The sequence below is a fragment of the Ahaetulla prasina genome, chromosome 3, assembly GCF_028640845.1.
Source record: "Ahaetulla prasina isolate Xishuangbanna chromosome 3, ASM2864084v1, whole genome shotgun sequence".
Classification (NCBI taxonomy): Eukaryota; Metazoa; Chordata; class Lepidosauria; order Squamata; family Colubridae; genus Ahaetulla; species Ahaetulla prasina.
The window spans coordinates 115508758-115521783 of NC_080541.1; the positions used below are offsets into that span (position 1 = coordinate 115508758).

The window sequence follows — 13026 nt, forward strand, 5'->3', positions numbered from 1 at the left end:
CATTGTGCTCAGATTAGTCTGAGTTGCAGGGGGATTTGAGCTGGTGAGCTGCATTGCTGTTGTTCGGCTTCGTGGTCGTGGTCATGCTACATCTTCATAGTGGGTGTCAGTCTGTTGCATGTATGGATTGGAGGAGTTTGAAATGGCTAATGTTGCAGCTGCGGTCTGGCTTCTGGTCCTTGGTTGTGCTTCAGCTGAAGCCTGAAGCACGACCGAGCTGAAACTGAAGCCTGAAGATGACGAATGAGACTTCGTCGAAACGACGCCAAGACACTTCCAATTTTAGGCGGGAGAAAACCCGAATAACCAAAGACCTACATATATATATATATTTCTATATATATATATTTCTATATATATATTTCTGAGGTTTTCGCGGGTGTTTGTATGTAGGTCTTTGGTTATTGGGTTTTCTCCCACATAAAATTGGAAGTGTCTTGGCGACGTTCGACGAAGTCTCATTCGTCATCTTCAGGCTTCAACTTCATGCTTCTGGGAGCAAGGTTTGCTCCCAGAAGCACGAAGCTGAAGCCTGAAGATGACGAATGAGACTTCGTCAAAACGTCACCAAGACACTTCCAATTTTATGCGGGAGAAAACCCGAATAACCAAAGACCTACATATGTGTGTGTGTGTGTGTGTGTGTGTGTGTGTATGTGTCTTCACCCGTATATTCAATAAATCTGTCCCACTTGAAAACCATCACGGATCCACTGTTAGACCCTTTGCAATTTGCATACTGAGCAAATAGATCAACAGATGATGCTGTTAATATGGCTCTGCACTACATCCTACAACATCTTGAATCTCCAAAGACCTACGCAAGGGTCCTCTTTGTAGACTTTAGTTCAGCATTTAATACCATCATTCCAGACACTCTTCTAACTAAGCTAAACCAGCTACAGGTACCTGAACAGACTTGTAAGTGGATCACAAGCTTCTTAACAGATGAAGCAGCAGGTGAAGCTAAGCAGAATCACATCAGATACCTGTACAACAAAGAATGTTCTTTCTGCGCCAACTCAGAAAGCTCGAATTGCCCAAGGAGCTGTTGATCCAGTTCTACAGAGGAACTATTGAGTCTGTCATCTGCACCTCTATAACTGTCTGGTTTGGTTCTGCAACCCAACAAGATAGACACAGACTTCAGAGGATAATTAGAACTGCAGAAAAAACAATTGCTACCAACCTGCCTTCCATTGAGGATCTGTATACTGCACAAATCAAAAAAAGGGCTGTGAAAATATTTGCAGACCCTCACATCCTGGACATAAACTGTTTCAACTGTTACCCTCAAAACGATGCTATAGAGCACTGCACACAGAACAACTAGACACAAGAACAGTTTTTTCCCGAATGCCATCACTCTGCTAAACAAATAAGTCCCTCAACACTGTCAAACTATTTACTAAATCTGCACTACTATTAATCTTCTCATCATTCCCATCACCCATCTCCTTCCACTTATGACTGTAACTTTGTTGCTTGTATCTTTACAATTTATACTGATATTGTTTCCTGATTGCTTATTTGTAGCCTATGACTATCATTAAGTGTTGTAAGGGTTGTACCTTGATGAAGGTATCTTTTCTTTTATGTACACTGAGAGCATATGCACCAAGACAAATTCCTTGCATATTCAGCATATGCTGAATATGACAAATTCAGCATATGCACCAAGACAAATCACACTTGGCCAATAAAAATTCTATCTATCTATAAGAACGCATGGCTCTGTGAATTGCATCAGGGAGGAAAACGCAATGCATGGAGGTAATGCTCTTGCGAAGCAGGCGCTTCTGCGCGAGAGGTGTAAGGCTAGGTGGCTCGCTGCTCGGTCTGCCCCTTCTCCAGATGACCCAGGCTGAGGGCAGTTGGCTTCTGCTCCTGGCCTGGGAGGTGGATCTGGCGGGGTGGGGAGAAAGAAAGTGAGACTGCAGAAAAGGAGGAGGAGGGTGTGCAGCTTTGCGAATTGCTTCAGGCAATCGGGGAGGAAAAAGAGTGTTGCCTCCATGCATTATGTTTTCCGGTGTTTTCGAATTCATGGCTCAAGGCTCATGGGGCATCTTTTGGAAACTTTCTAGTTTCCTATTTATTTCCTAGTTTGATTGTACTGAAACCATGGGAAAGATTTAGATTTGATTTTCATTAAAGTTGTGCTGATATGATGTACTCATTAAAGAAGACCTTTGAGAATCCTGAGAAGCCACATCTCAGGGTTAGTCGGAGCCCTGACATTTTTCTTTCTGTCACAGGAATGCTGGATTGTGCTTCATTTTTAGAACTATCGATGAATACTCTTTTGAGTGTATATTTTCTTCCAGGGGGAGGTTATGAAAGTGATTGTTCAGTTCCAGAAGGGTTTCATTGGAGTGTGTTAAGAGTAGATGGTAGGGGCTTTGATCTTTGCTGTTTTATTCTAAGAATGACATGTTTCCATCAGTGTTGCTTTTTAGGTGCACATGTAGGCTCACTTTTTATGGAAGCTGTTTGTTCCCTATTTTATTCGATTTGGGTGTATCAGTTTTCTTCTTTATGTTCATATATGGGATCATCATTTTTTAAAGAAGCTCCATGTTTCCTATTGTGTTTTATTTTGATGTAGTCTTCTTGTTTAGGTTGGGATTTCTCACTTTGCTCATTGAGTTTCAGAGTGGTTAGAGTTGCCTATAAACTTTTTACTTTTTCTTCTAGTAATTCAAGTAGTTTACATTTGATACATACATAATTTGGGTCTTCTGTAGGCATAAGCTGAAACATATAAGTTACCCTACGGTAAAATGAGCAGCCAATAAATTAAACAAACAAACAAACAAACAAACAAGATCAGGGGATAGAAGGGGCATGCATCAAATTTGCTGGGGAGAATAATTTGCTGCACCAAACTGGGGAGAACAGACAAGATAGGCTTAAGGCATAGAAGGATCTTTACAGACTTGAACACTGGACCCTATCCAACAAAATGCAATTCAGTCATGAGAAAACTAAGTCCTACATGTAGTCAAGAAAAAATAAATACACATATATAGAATAGGGGTACTGGTTTAATAGTAGCAACTGTGAGAGAGATCTAGCGGTCCTAATAATATGAGACAGTAGTGTGCCACAGCTGCTAAAAAAGCTAATGGAGTTCTATATTACATTAATAGAGGGATAGTATCAACATCAGATGAAGTGACTCACTTTATACTGCACTGGTGAGATCTCACTTGGAATACTATATTGTTTTTGTATTTGGGCATTCAAAGCTACATAGAATTTGTTTTTAATTGGCAAGGCTTGGATTGCAAATACAAAATTACAAGGCCTAGCAAACACTCCACCACTAAATCCACACTCAAAACAAAGGAAATCTCTACTAAAAATCTTCAAAACTCCAGCTCATGCTGCTTCATCTGTTTGGATTCCATTGAGGATGACGAGTGCTCAGTGAAGTGCTCTCTATGTGGCATGTTTGCGCATCACAAATGCATGAAATTAATCAAAGCCATGGCCCAATTCATACAAGAGGCCTCACTCCCATCCTCCCATTTCACACTCCCACTTCTCTGCCCTTCTTGCAAATCAAAACTAGACAATGTCAATGGCCTGAAAGAAAGGGTTAACACTATTTTTTTTTGTCACAACATTATATACAAGCACATACATTGAAAGGAAACAATAGGACAGGAACAATAGGCACTTTTGTGCACTTATGCACGCCCCTTATAGTCCTCTTAAGAATGGGGTGTGGTCAATGGTAGACAGTTTTTGGTTAAAGCTTTTGGGAGTTTGAGAAGAAACCACAGAATCAGGTAGTGTATTCCAAGCATTAACAACTCTGTTACAAAAGTCATATTTTCTGCAATCAAGATTGAAGTGGTTAACATTAAGTTTGAATCTATTGTTTGCTCTTGTATTATTGCGATTGAAGCTGAAGTAGTCTTTAACAGGAAGGACACTGCAATAGATGATTCTGTGTGTTAAACACAGGTCTTGTCGGAGTCGGCAGAGTTCTAGGTTTTCTAATCCCAGGATTTCAAGTCTGGTGGTATAAGGTATTTTGTTGTTTACAGAGGAGCGGAGAACTCTTCTTGTAAAATATTTCTGGACTCGTTCAATTGTATTAATTTCAGAGATGTGGTATGGGTTCCAGACAGGTGAGCTGTATTCAAGAATAGGTCTAGCAAATGTTTTATATGCTCTGGTTAGTAGTGTACAGTTTTTGGAAAAGAAGCTATGCAAAATTAGGTTTACAACTCTTAGAGCCTTTTTTGTTATGTAGTTGCAGTGGGCTTTAGCACTTAGATCATTTGATATGAAAACTCCAAGGTCTTTAACAGGGTGGCGGTCATCAGTAAGGTAATGTCCATCAAGCTTGTACTTAGTGTTTGGGTTCTTTTTTCCAATGTGTAAGACTGAGCATTTGCTGGTTGAGATTTGGAGTTGCCAAGTTTTAGACCAATCGGATACAAAGTCAAGGTCTTTTTGAAGGGTAGTAGTATTGTTGGTGGTGTTAAATAATTTGACATCGTCAGCAAAGAGAACACAATAACTTGAGATAAGGTCCCAGAAATCATTTATGTATAGTATGAAGAGCGTTGGTCCAAGAACGCTGCCTTGAGGAACGCCACTTTTGACAGGAACAGGATTTGATAGAGCATTGCCAATTTTGACCACTTGTTGTCTGTTTGACAGGAAAGCAGTTATCCAATTGTGAAGAGGTCCTGAAATGCCGTAGGATTTTAGTTTTAGGAGAAGTTTATCGTGTACTACTGAGTCAAAAGCTTTGCAGAAGTCTATCTAGTGTCAAGGTTCCAGAAATACCTCTTCTGCGTAAAAGAAACTCAGAGACATTTCTTTTCCAGAGTTCTTTACTAGCATGAGGAGACTGGCACACGATGAGTGCAATTCCAAAACTGAAGTTCCGGATTCTTTTCCCCAGTTATACAAACCCCAAGAGTCCCACCCCCCTGACCCCTTTGATGGTCACATGGTCCCACATTCTCCCAGTCCATTCGAATATCTTCTTGCCACTCTTCCTGTAGATGTGAACCCCATCCGACCTTGACCGTCTGAAGAATGTTACCATACCCCTCAGCCCCCCTTCTTCCCCTCAGGGGAAAAATGTGGCAGCGTCTGGAAACCTAAAGTCTAATATGGTTTCCAGGCCTGACAGGCGTCCCCTCTTGGAAAAGAAGCTATATCCTAGGAAAGAAAACAAAGAGTCGATAAAGAAGAGTGTCAGTGGTCCACACTTCCCTTCTACCCCCCCCTCCCCTCTCCAAGAGGTTTCTTAGGTTTGTCAGGGAAAGTGTCGTGAAATTGTTTAATCAAATTGTCCGCATTTACTTTCCAACTTTTGACCCAAGTAGATTCAGATAATGGATATCCCTTCCAGTGGACTAAATATTGTAATTGACCTCTATATAGTCTAGAGTCAAGGATTTTCTTGATTTCATAGTGGGTTTCACCTTGGATTATCAAGGGTGGTGGGGGAGCGGCAGGTTGAGGTCTCAGACCAGACTGTCTAGCAGGTTTTAATAAGCTGGTATGGAATACCGGGTGTATTTTCCCCAACATTCGAGGGAGCTTGAGTTGGACGGTAACGGGATTAATAATTTTTACAATGGGGAAAGGACCCAAAAATTTTGGACCGAATTTTCTGCTGGGTATCCTTAATCTTAGATACTTAGTAGACAAAAAGACTTTATCTCCAATGCGAAAAGGGGGTTGAAGGGAACGGTGTTTGTCAGCTTGGGCTTTGTAATTTCGAGCTGTCACAGCTAAGGCCTTTTTTGTGTTTTCCCAACCTTTCTTCAACGAATTCATCCAGTCCGTTAGGGAAACCGAAGTGGGGGGTTGCACGGGGAGTTCAGGCATTGGAACGAAGTCCATGCCGCTGGTTACTTGAAAAGGGGTTAACCCCGTGCTGCTGTGTACGGCATTATTATATGCAACCTCTGCAAATGGTAACAAGTCGGACCAGTTTTCTTGTTGGTAATTTACGTAACACCGTATGTATTGTTCCACCATCAAATTTAATTTTTCAGCCGCTCCGTTAGTCTCCGGATGGAATCCAGAACTAAGTCCTTGAGACGACCCAATGGACCGTAGGAACTCTCTCCAGAACTTGGCTGTGAATTGAACACCCCTGTCGGATATTATCCTTTTAGGGACTCCATGCAGTCTGTAGATGTGTTTGAGGAAGAGCTTTGCTAATTTTCTAGCCGATGGCAATCCGCTGCACGCAGTGAAGTGGGCCTGTTTAGAGAACAAGTCCACTACGGTCCATATCACTGTATTTCCTCCACTAGGTGGGAGTTCAGCAATAAAATCCATGGCAATCTCTTCCCAGGGTCTGGTGGGTTCGGCTACGGGTTGTAGGAGTCCAGGGGGTTTCCCTGGTCTGGACTTCATGGTGGCGCAGGTAGCACAACTCCTGACATAGTCTTCGACATCTGATTTCATTTTCGGCCACCAGAATTGTCTTCTAGCCAAGTGGAGAGTTTTTAAAAATCCAAAGTGACCCCCTAGGCGAGAGTCGTGGCTTCTCTGTAGTATTGGCAACCGCATAGCGACGGGTACATAAATTTTGGTACCCTTCCAGGGTATCCCATCCCTTAAGGTGAGGTCTGGCAAGTTTTCTTTAAACCAAGCATCGTCAGTGAGTGCTGATTTTAAGTCCGCTAGCAGTTTATTTGGTGGGATGTTAGTACTGCGGTGTGATCGCGGTCGAGTCAGTGCTTGGCTTTGGAGGGGGTTGAATTCTCTGTCCAGAGCGATGGACACGTTGTACCAGGCATTAAGTTGTTCTGGGATTCCTCTGGTGGAGCAGGCTTTTCTGATGTTTTGATCAATGGCGTGTTTGAAGTAGTGGAGGATAATTTGTTCTGGCCAATGTCTAAGATTGCCAGCAACTCTTCTGAAATCCCATACAAATTGTTTTAGTGGCTTGTTGCCTTGTTTCATTGTTTTTAAGGAGGATTCACATTCTGCAATTAGGTCATCATCTTGAAACCGGTTGCGAAGCAGTGCTATAAATCCCTGAACATTGTTTAGTTCTGGTGCATGTTCATTGTATAGCTGAGCTATCCACTCTGAGGCTAGCCCCACATTCATACCATCTGAGATGGCGTTGATTAGGCTTCTTTCTGATGGGCATTGATGTCTATATTGGTCAACGTAAGCCTCAATTCTGCTGAGAAAGTAAGCCAGGTGGTGTGGATTCCCATCAAAGGTTGGTTTGAAAGGGGGAGGGGTTGGGGGAGGGGGTGCAGGGGGGTTTAGCTGGCCTGCTTGCGGCTGAAGAGGGATTTGCGGGGGCGGGGCCGTTGCTGTTGTGGCTGGTTGTTGAGCTGTAAAGGGGGGTGGAATTCCCCCTGGCTGCTGAGAAGGAAGTCCTTGAAATGCTTCAGCTGATGAAACAAACATCGGCGTGGGGCCCCCAGGAAAGAAAGGTGCTGAACCGGCTGGTTGCCATTGGTATTGGATCCACCCTTGTCCAGGATAAAACACCCAACCAGGAGGAATAGAAGCTGCTGGAGGCAGCGTAGGCCTCTGTTGGCGGGAAAGGTCAATTGGAAGGGGGAGTTGCGATTCCCCCCAAGCTCTTGGTGCTGCCTGAACTCCCTGCCATCCGAAAGAGGGAAGGGAGGGTTTTCTGCATTCATCGGAACGGCTTCGAGCTTCAGTAATTTCTCTCTCTCTGGCGGGAGGGAAGGTGAATTTAGGCTGAGCTAAAGGCTCTCGAGGTAGGTGGGCTGAGCTTATGCGGGGCCTCACTTCCAGACGCTCAAAAGTTTCAGGGAGGTCTAATAGGGACTGGGATTTCAGGGGGTTTCTCAGGTCCCAATCCAGTGACTCTCCCGATTCTCCAGGTTTTACTGTCCTCCAGTGAGGTTGAGAAGAGGGAGGGGGCTCTCCATTCCGCCCCGGGGAAATGTTTTCTCCCGACTGGCAGCTTACCCATGAATCAGAGTCCTTGGGCCGTGCTCCAAGCTGACAAGCAGGCTCTACCACTTCGGGGCTTCGAGTCCCCTTCTCCGATGGGAAATAGGTGACTTCAATTAAATCGTCAGATTCATGTTCTGGTGCTCCTTCTACGCTTTCAACTTGCTGCTCTTCCATCTTCACTGGGTCTTTGCACCGCTGTGGAGGTTGCGGAGACTGGGGCCCAGCACCCCTCTAACGGGCCCCCTCTGAGAGGAGGAGAGGGTACCGTTAGGAAAAGAAAGTTAAGAGTTTTGGAATAATGTCAAAGTTCCAGAAATACCTCTTCTGCGTAAAAGAAACTCAGAGACATTTCTTTTCCAGAGTTCTTTACTAGCATGAGGAGTCTGGCACACGATGAGTGCAATTCCAAAACTGAAGTTCCGGATTCTTTTCCCCAGTTATACAAACCCCAAGAGTCCCACTCCCCTGACCCCTTTGATGGTCACATGGTCCCACGTTCTCCCAGTCCATTCGAATATCTTCTTGCCACTCTTCCTGCAGATGTGAACCCCATCCGACCTTGACCGTCTGAAGAATGTTACCATACCCCTCAGCCCCCCTTCTTCCCCTCAGGGGAAAAATGTGGCAGCGTCTGGAAACCTAAAGTCTAATATGGTTTCCAGGCCTGACATCTAGATTGAATCTATTGCTTTGCCTTGATCAAGATTAGTAGTCCATATGTTTTTGCAGTGGAGAAGTTGTAAGTTACATGATAATTTTTTTCTGAAACCAAATTTTTTGTTAGAGAATAGTTTGTTTGTTTCTAGGTGGAGGGTAATGGATTGGTTGATGATAGATTCCATTACTTTGCAGGTGATGCAGCATAGAGAGATTGGTATGTAATTTTCAACTAGGCTGGGATCTTCTTTTTTGAAGATAGGGATGATTGTGGCTAGAGACCAAAGTTTGGGAAGGAAACCAGTCATGAAAGCTTTATCAGAGATTATGCTGAGGGGTTCTGCTATATTAGTGGAAAGTTTTTTTAAGAAGTATGCACATAGTCCATCAGGTCCAATAGATAAAGATGGTTTCAGTTTGCGAAGAGCTTTTTCAACATTATCTTCTGTGAAGTCTATATGTGTTAAGTCATTGTAACCATTGATGGGAATTGGGGAATGTCGGATATGTGCCATCACTGTTAACGAAGACTGAGCCAAAGAATGTGTTAAAGAGGTTTGCTTTAATTGTTTCATTGTTATATTCTTTGCCATTACATTCTTTTAGTGGTGGGATGGATCTTGATTCTTTAAGTTTATTGTTCACAAAATTATAAAAAGCACAATTGGAATTTGTGCGCAGAAGATCTTCTTCTTGCTTTGTGTGGTAAATGGAGCATTCAGTTTTTATTTGGTTGTAAATATTTCTCTAGCGTTTTTTGAAGTTTGCTAAATGGCCCTTTTTGTTTCTTTTTATTTATTTATTTATTTTTATTTACTATTGAATCTCATTTAGCATCCCTTGACTCCATTGAAATTAAAATCCCTTAACACCATTATAGCTTCGCTCAATACTTGAAAACCATCACGGATCCGCTGTTAGACCCCTTGCAATTTGCATACCGAGCAAATAGATCAACAGATGATGTTGTTAATATGGCTCTGCACTACATCCTACAACATCTTGAGTCTCCAAAGACCTATGCAAGGGTCCTTTTTGTAGACTTTAGTTCAGCATTCAATATCATCATTCCAGACATTCTTCTAACTAAGCTAATCCAGCTACAGGTACTGGAACAGACTTGTAAGTGGATCACAAGCTTCCTAACAAACAGGAAGCAGCAGGTGAAGCTAAGCAAAGATCACATCAAATACCTGTACAATTAGCACAGGGCCCCCCCCCCCAAGGCTGTGTGCTCTCCCCACTTCTCTTCTCTCTGTATACCAATGACTGCATCTCCAATGATCCATCAGTTAAGCTACTGAAGTTCGCAGATGATACAACAGTGATCGGTCTCATTCGAGACAATGATGAATCGGCATAGAGACGAGAGGTTGAACGACTAGCCTTGTGGTACAACCAAAACAATCTGGAACTGAACACACTCAAAACCGTAGAAATGGTGGTAGACTTTAGGAGAAACCCTTCCATACTTCCACCTCTCACAATACTAGACAACACAGTATCAACAGTAGAAACCTTCAAATTTCTAGGTTCTATCATATTGCAAGATCTAAAATGGACAGCTAACATCAAAAACATCATCAAAAAAGGACAACAAAGAATGTTCTTTCTGCGACAACTCAGTAAGCTCAAACTGCCCAAGGAGCTGCTGATTCAGTTCTACAGAGGAATTATTGAGTCTGTCATTTGCACCTCTATAACTGTCTGATTCGGTTCTGCAACCCAACAAGAAAGACACAGACTTCAGAGGATAATTAGAATTGCAGAAAAAATAATTGCTACCAACCTGCCTTCCATTGAAGACCTGTATACTAAAACGATGCTATAGAGCACTGCACAACAGAACAACTAGACACAAGAACAGTTTTTCCCGAAGGCCATCACTCTGCTAAACAAATAATTCCCTCAACACTGTCAAACTATTTACTAAATCTGCACTACTATTAATCTTCTCATCGTTCCCATCACCAATCTCTTTCCACTTATGACTGTATGACTGTAACTTTGTTGCTGGCAATCCTTATGATTTATATTGATATATTGACCATCAATTGTGTTGTAAATGTTGTACCTTGATGAATGTATCTTTTCTTTTATGTACACTGACAGCATATGCACCAAGACAAATTCCTTATGTGTCCAATCACATGGCCAATAAAAATTCTATTCTATTCTATTCTATAAAGATGATATAAAGCAGAAAAGTGAAAACCCATCTTCTCAAAAACCTACCCCATCTCTACAACTGCAGCCTGAACCATAACCTCATGGAACTAGCTACACTACTACTGATATCTCAATCCTCATTAAAGATGCACTTGAACGTGAACAGAAGTGTCCAAACACCATCTTATTTGTACTTGAGTACAACAATGAAATAGATGACATCCCTAGGGTTCGCAGTATCATCAGCAATTTTCCACCATTGACTATCTCTCCTGATGAAATTATTGACATCTCCCATGATGGTCCTGAATACAAAAACAATGACAGCACGATGGCTCCTCACTTTTGCAATCATTTGTAATAGTGAGTCCAGTAAACACAAATTCATCCACTCAATAAACACACTGGCCAGAAACTTCATTAATCATGATAAACTGCATTCGCAGCCCAACCTTTCAATATTACAGGGTGCACACTCCACTGAGCTTCACACAGAGCTCAGAAGATGCCTGAATCGTGGTGAAACTGACCTTTACATCAACTACCATGCCAAGTGTATATCAAACACAAAAGCAATGGCTCACATCCCTACAACCACAACAACCCAATAACCAATAATCGACAATCCCATCAATTAAACATCCCAACAATCAACAGTCAACAACCTCAACACCCTAACATACAAAACTAGGTATGCACTCCCCCAAGATCATCTAGGTTCACCGCTACAGATCTTAAATGCAAACTACTCGAAGAAGCCTCGCAAACAAAATGCCGAAATTTCTTCTTTTTCTAAATACAGCTCAATTTGACATTATATTTGTCTGTGAAACATAGTTCAGCAAATTCTTTTCTGACTCTGTTACCAGTACAAGTGACTACCATGTCCATTGGTCTGACTACCAAATCAGAAGAGGGAATGGTGTTGCCATATTCTATAAAAAGTCCCTAGATCTGAAAAATGTTCAGGTATCACAAGAGCTAGTTCTTCATGAGACCATTATCTTCATTAAGTACCACAATTCGCTTCCTATTATGTTACAGAGCCCCTGATTATGACCTTGATCATGTGAGTAAATTAACTACTTTACTAACATGGGCAGCCTCATGCCCACATCCCATTATTTTTCTTGGTGACCTGAATTTACCTTTTATTAATTGGATTCTAAATGAGTGCTCTACTGAATCAATACATACGACTCTGTATAATGCCGTCATTACTTTAGGACTTGATCAGTTGGTATCTAACAACACTAGATTCAACAGCGGCCTCAATTTAATCTTCTGCAACAGTTTAAACACATTTTATAACTTTCATATCAAATAATCTTATTCCAACAGTGACCACTGCATGATTGACTTTTGTCTAAATTTACATCCATACAAGGAATCTCATAATAGAACTCCTAAATAAATCTTTAAAAAAGCAAATTATGATCTCATAGCTGCTAACCTTTCATCTCTAGATTGGCAAATCCTATTCAATGACTGCAACACTGCTGAAGATTATTCTAACACTTTTCTACTTGAAGTACAAAAAGTCATTAATCTATATGTACCGTTAGTAACATCCAAAGCTAAAAAGAACAAATTACCCATATCAATAAGGAAATGCCAATTTAAAAAATTCCCTTTACAATTCCCCTAAAACTGGCTATGTAGCTAACTTCAAAAACCGATACAAATCCATTTGCCGCCAAATAAAAAGAGAATGTATTAATTACTATTGCAAGTGGGAGGAAGAGTTGTTACACATGAATTTCAATCGTGCCTTCTATAATTTCATAAATGTCAAATTTAAATACTCTAAAACCATTCCACCTCTAAAAAGGTTAAATGGTGAAGATTGTAATGATGATGCCGTTAAAGCTAATTTCTTCAACACTTTTTTCACTTCAGTCTTTGTCAACAGCAATGGCATCTCCCCCTCATTTCCTAGTCATACCTCATCCAATTGCAATGAACTAATCCACATTGATTTTACTGACGATACCGTCATAAGGGCACTACACAAACTAAAGCCATCTTTATCTATTGGACCTGTATGAGATCCAACTTACAACTAAGGAGAAATTTCCTGAAGAACAAACAATCAGTGGAGCAGCTTGCCTCTTGAAATTGTGTGTACTATTCAATCACTACGGTTTTTCAAAAAGAGACTGGACAGTCATTTGTCTAGAATGGTATAGGATCTACTGCCATGTGAAGAGGATTTGACTAGAAGACCTCCAAGATCCCTTCCAATCTTATTATTCTTTATTCTAA

General features: G+C 41.5%; 1 protein-coding gene across 6 annotated transcripts in view; it reads right to left on the reverse strand.

Moving 5' to 3' along the window:
- The window catches only part of PDE4DIP (phosphodiesterase 4D interacting protein), a 473453-nt gene that overhangs the window by 409946 nt on the left and 50481 nt on the right, over window positions 1-13026 (reverse strand). The window lies entirely within an intron of this gene.